The sequence below is a fragment of the Cupressus sempervirens genome, chromosome 3, assembly GCF_028749045.1.
Source record: "Cupressus sempervirens isolate cs-2001-9-10 chromosome 3, ASM2874904v1, whole genome shotgun sequence".
Taxonomy (NCBI): domain Eukaryota; kingdom Viridiplantae; phylum Streptophyta; class Pinopsida; order Cupressales; family Cupressaceae; genus Cupressus; species Cupressus sempervirens.
This window is the reverse complement of record NC_143120.1, coordinates 691,222,672-691,228,671: the sequence shown is the minus strand read 5'-3', so window position 1 is coordinate 691,228,671 and position 6,000 is coordinate 691,222,672.

Below are 6,000 nucleotides of genomic sequence, written 5' to 3'. Positions count from 1 at the left end.
AAAGAGCCTATCATTTGCAACTCTTCCAAAAAGAAAACTAGCTAAAAACGAGCTCTAAGGTGTCATTTGTATGAAATTTTAAATAGCCCAAGAAATGGTTCTCAATTTTCAGCCCATGTTGCATCTTCAAAGCCAAAGGCCTTATTAAGCCTCTTTCAGATTGATCGATCTTGTATATTATTTTTGTTTAATATTAATATATGTAGGTGCGCCATTTTCTAAAATAAAATAAAAAATAAAAAATAAAATTGAATTAGTAGTGCCTTCATGTTAATCCCATTAGAAACCATAATCTACTACAAGAGACTGTTCTCCATTCATTCCATTAAGATTAAATTAAATAATTTAAGTGCACAAAAAAGAGACTCAAAGGAGAGGACAAGGACCAAGGGGTGTTCAACAAACCTTTGTTTCCCATTCTATTTCATATTAAACAAACCTTATATCCAAAGCACATATCTAAAGAAAATCTTTATTCACCATAAGGCATCAGGAACATAAACTTATGAGAATATTGTTGCATTGGTTATAACTTTGAAAAAGAATAAACACTTATTATCAAAGCCCATGATGTGCAACTATGTTCCCTCGAGTTTCTGGGACGGGGGCGACAAGGGACGGTAGGACAGGTTTTTCGGACGACAATTTCTTTTGCCAATGTTGGGGACAGGAGTGGGGGGGGGATGACAACCAAGGACACACACACACACACACACACACACACACACACACAAATATATATATAGGAAAATTTGCATATATACGTTACATTCATATGAAGACATGGATAAACCATGTCATTTAAACATCATAGAACCTTAACATACAACATTTTCATATTCAAACTCAATGCTTAATATGCTATAATGTATTCATAATTTGGAATTGTTGTAAATGTAGATGTAATATTAAAATAATAACATAAAACGTTGAAGTATACTCAAGAACATAATTTAAAATTCATTTTCAATAGCAACATGAACAATAACTCGCCTTACAATTTTTTTTGATGAATAGTCCCTTCTCTATTAATTAAATATTAAAGTTGCATACTCACAAAAAAGGGGTTGAGTGATACAAGATCACTCTGTAAGTTCAAATGGCATTGGGTCGGAATCTCAACTATTCGCCAAAAAAGATTAAAAAGCTCAAAGGCTAAAGATTGAACAACAAAATAAAAGACAAGAAAAAATGCCCTTAGGCCACAAGAGTAGTGCCAGTGGAGGGGGGTGGATTTCTATCATTAGAAACCCATACATCAGTGGGGGGGAGCCCACTCGTCAGCAGCAACGACAATAGCATGATCTTTTTCTTTTTCTCCCTCTAGCCTGGGAGGGGAGTAGCTAGATCCAATTGAGGAATGCCCATTTAGGGTCCCTGTGAGAAGAAGGCCAACCCGCATTAGGAGCAGTAGGAGAAGCCACTAGGGACCAACACATATCTGACCTCCGCATAGGTGGGGTAGAGCAACGACAACTACCAAAACCACCACTAGGAGAGTAGTGTGTAGGTTGCGACCTAGAGGTATGCGAGCAGCAAGTGGCACTGCTACGACCTCTCTTGCAGCTGTGAGGAGGCATAGGATCACCGGATAAAGTGTTCAGCAACACCCTAGCAATGGTGCAAGGGGCATTAACCCGAATGACAAGAAGCTCCTGCAAGTGGGCCACCTCCAATGCCACTTTGTATGTTTGTATTTGAATCTGCATCATTACATTATTACAAATACATGCTTTAGCGTACATAACAACATTTATATCAAGAAAGTTGTGAGAGAATAAAACAACATTTTGATCTTTCCAAATAGTAAACAAAATCTCCATTCTAAAAGCATTACACATCTAGGAATACTTAAAAGTGAGTCTGATCGAATCTCCCAAGACAACCATATGCCAAAAAAAGGCTTCTTGGCATAAAAGGCTTATAAAAATCATGGATCAAGTGCCAATAATTTTGAGCGCACATGCAGAACCAAAAAATATAAAGGAAGATTTCTAGTTGCCCAAAAAAAGGACATCTGGGGTCCAAGACACCCAAATGCTGGAGCCAAGAGCCCAAAGGCAGCGCTTGAAAGAGAATACACCAAGCAAAGTGAGTTATCTTTGGCTCCGTGATAGCTTTCCACAAAGTGGCAACTCTAAGACTCCAAGTCTTTGGAGAGGACTACAAATGCTAACGTTGGTTGAGGACCTCAACCATAGGTAAGTGGGGAACCCACCACCGGTATCCTAGCTTGGGTTTGTAGCTAGTCAGAGCAGTGGTAGGGTACCACTTCCAATCCTTCCACCATGGGCGAGATGACTATATACCAAGCTTGTGCAACATATGCGAAGGCACTACAAAAACTAGAAGATCAATTGTCTAACAATCCAGATGGATAAGTTGGAACTGCACTTGCATGTCCTCCCATGAGCGAAGCTCATAGTGGCTCTGGAAAAGAATCTTTGGGTGTCTTGATGCCATGTCTAAACAAACATAGCGTGCTAGCGCCCTTGATTTTGGCTAGAGGCACACCTTGTACAGCAAACAAGGGCAACTGTCACAAGTTGTGTTGGTTCATGGAGAGCCCATTTCTGAACCCATCACCTACCCAGTGAAGCCATGGCTTAAGAGTTTCCTAGGCTTTCCAAATACTTTTAGCAACAAAAGAGTCTTGAATTTGCATTGTTTCATTGGTCACAAGAAGAGTCTAAAGCCCAATCCCCTTCCAGGCTAGCCGATTAATTGGAAAGCCTAAAGAAATGCAGTGATGCAACAAGATTTTCTAGGCCTCATCGTCAGTGAGAGTCTGAATGATCCACTTCGCACAAAGGGTAATGCCTTGCTTTTGAGTCGAGAGCAGCCCAAGACCCCCAGAGTCTTTGGGCAAGCAATAGAAATCTCAGGCCACTCTATAAAAGCCATGATACAAAGCATCCAAGGCCTAAAGGAAGTCCTTCAAAAGACGCTCAAGTTTGAGGTATGAGGCTTTCAAGGGAGCCCAACAAGAGGAATAATACACATGCGTAACAGCCAGCACCTTGAAACAAATCTGAAACTTGTCAACTAAGGAAAGAGGTTTGGTGATCCAATACTCCAACTTCTTCCCAATCCAAGCAAGGACTGCATTCCACAGCTCCACTGGGGAGGCTTGAAAAGAAAAGGGGATGCCCAAAAAGCGAAACATTTCGCCATGTTTCACCCATTTCCACCGATAGCGTTGAAGCCATTGCAGGTCGCATAGGAAAGACTATCTATAGCAAAGGTCTTGTGCCATTGAATAGATGAATCATAGGCTAGATAGAAAATATCCAAGCATTGCAAGGCACTAGCAACATTGTCCTTGTCTTCAATATGGGTGAGAAAAGAATCATCCGCAAAATGGCCATTCACAAGCTGCATAGTGGAATCAGGAAGGGAGATGCCTCGAACAAGGCACCAAGATATGGCATTGGCAAATAGGTAGCCAAACTCTTCAGCATCTAGAATATAAAGAGAAGGTGTCAAAGGACAACTTTGACAAATAGATCTGAAGGGCTCAAAGGCTTCAAATAGTCGACCATTAATGGTAATACAGGCAAAAGCATCCCCAAAAAGCATTTGTACTGATTGCAAAAAGATAGGACTAAACCCCAAGGCTTGTAACATAGCCAAGATGAAAGGCCATTCAATCCGGTCATAAGCTTTAGCAAAATCAATCTTAAGAAACAAAGCATGTTGTTTGGACAGCCTATATATCATCCAGAATATATCTGGACAGCCTATTTGTTTAGGGTGAACAATTTGAGGCAAAAGATGCACGATATTGAGGGAGAGAGCCTTGGCAATGATCTTGTAGGAGACATTCAACAAGGTAGTGGGCCTCCGAATCCAAATGTCTTCCAAGTCTCCAACTTCAAATATGGATTAAATATTTCCCTTATTAATTATATTGCCTAGGGAGTGAGAATTGTAGGCTTCAAGGTAGACTTTATGTAGATCAAGGCCAATATCATCCCAAAAGAACTTGTAAAATTCATAAGGGAAGCCATCACACCCAGGGGCTTTACCATCAACCATGGAGAAGACAACCTCTTTGAGATCAGCAAGTGTAAGCTTATGCTCACAAAAGGCAACTATTCAAGGGCAAGCGTGTTAGGAGTGGCAACTATACAGGTTTGCAGAGCTTGGTCTTGCCTAGTAGAGTGTCCCTACATAGTGAAAACCTTTTCATAGTGGCACACAAAAGCCTGGAGAATATCAGGAAGATCACATAAAATATGTTGATCCTCCCTAATACACTTGATGCCCACAACAGAGTAATGAGCCCACGAGGCATTGAAAACATCCTTAGAAGCTTGATCACCAACCTCCAACCAGTGGGGACGATCTTTGATCTTAGCTCCCCAAGCGACATAATTGTTTGCAACGTGTTTTTAATGACGAAGATTGGCAACCCAGACCTATAATTCTGTATCAAACGGATTCATGGCAAGAGCTTCAGAGGTCGTAGGAATATCTCTTGTGGTAGCCTCATAAGATCCTCTACATTACTTGGCCAACTATCGCTTGTAAATGCAAAGAAATATCACAGTATGAATGATGGCATCATTCTACCGTTGAATCCACCCTAAGGTTCCAAATGTGAAGAATGTGAGCAACGGTGGGCAAATGTGATGGGAAGTATTGAGATAAAACTAAGTTTTACAAGTACGAGGCTGAGCTATGTGCCAAACAATAGAAAAAAAGAATGGGAAAATGATCTGACAATGTCACATCCAGTAAAGGGGTGACAAGTTTATCTCTCTTAGGAAAATGAAAAGAAGGATTGAGCTGTAAGCATGGCCCGATCCAATCTCTTACATGCCTCATTAGAACCTGCTCAAAAATTGGACCAAGTATGCCAAGCCCCACTAGAGCGACGACGATTAGTATTGGGATAAAAAAAGCCCATCTTGTTGCGCATGTAAAACCAGGCTTCTCTTTCGCTAGGTGACCATCAAAAAGGCAAAAGACCTTCCTTATTTATAACCAACTCAACCATACTAGAGTCCCCACAAAAAACCCAAGTTGTAGGTGGCAAATGATCCACCAACCATCGTCACAAGTGTGAGCGCTCCACCGCATCATTAGGACTATGTAAAATAATTGAAGAAAGTAAACGAGGCAAAAGAAGAGTAACTACACCACCTCAGCTAGCCTCATGCTGGGAAGCATACATGGCACTATCCAGCCAAATAACACAGGAGGATGAGTTGAGAATAAATCCAACAATTTTGACCTCTTGAAGGCAAAGAACATCAAGATTACAAAGCCTACGCTTGATATCACAAACTGAATATCTTCTAGGGAGGTCTATTAGCCCTCGCACATTCCAAATTCATTATAACACACCTTACATGTCATCCTCGTCCCCAAGAGAGGAGAAGCTATTATGCAGAAACACAAAGGAATTGAACAAGGGATCACCGAGAGAGATGACTCACCATTTTCCCCCTTTATCAGAAACCTTGTCTTAGCCTTCTCGACTGCATGAATGACGAAGGGACTATAAAGAGATCATCAAAGCCACTTGCGGCGCTCAAACCCAAGTGGGTCAAGGTTCTAATATCAAATTGAAAAACACTACTATCATTTAATTCTGAAACTACACTTTCAATCCATTGTAATTGGATTGATGTTATTATTAATACCAAAGGGTCCTCTATACAAATTCTGTAAGATGGGATCTTGATGCAACTTCAATATTCACCGTATCTTCCACAAAGAACCCAAATCAACCCAAGACCAACCTAGCACTGATGTATTGCCAAGAAATGACATAAGGCATGTTCTAGATCTATAATGCACTTTTCAAACTTTCCTAGCACCTTGCAAACAGTCTGCTATATAATTGTGAGCGTGTAGCGTGACTATAACAACAATATTAATTCCATAATTCTTAACACAATGTTGTCAAATACTAATTAGAGGGCCCCAAATAGCAGGAATTAACTACCAAACAATAATAAGCACAGTAGGGTGAACTTGGAAGGAGGGCCC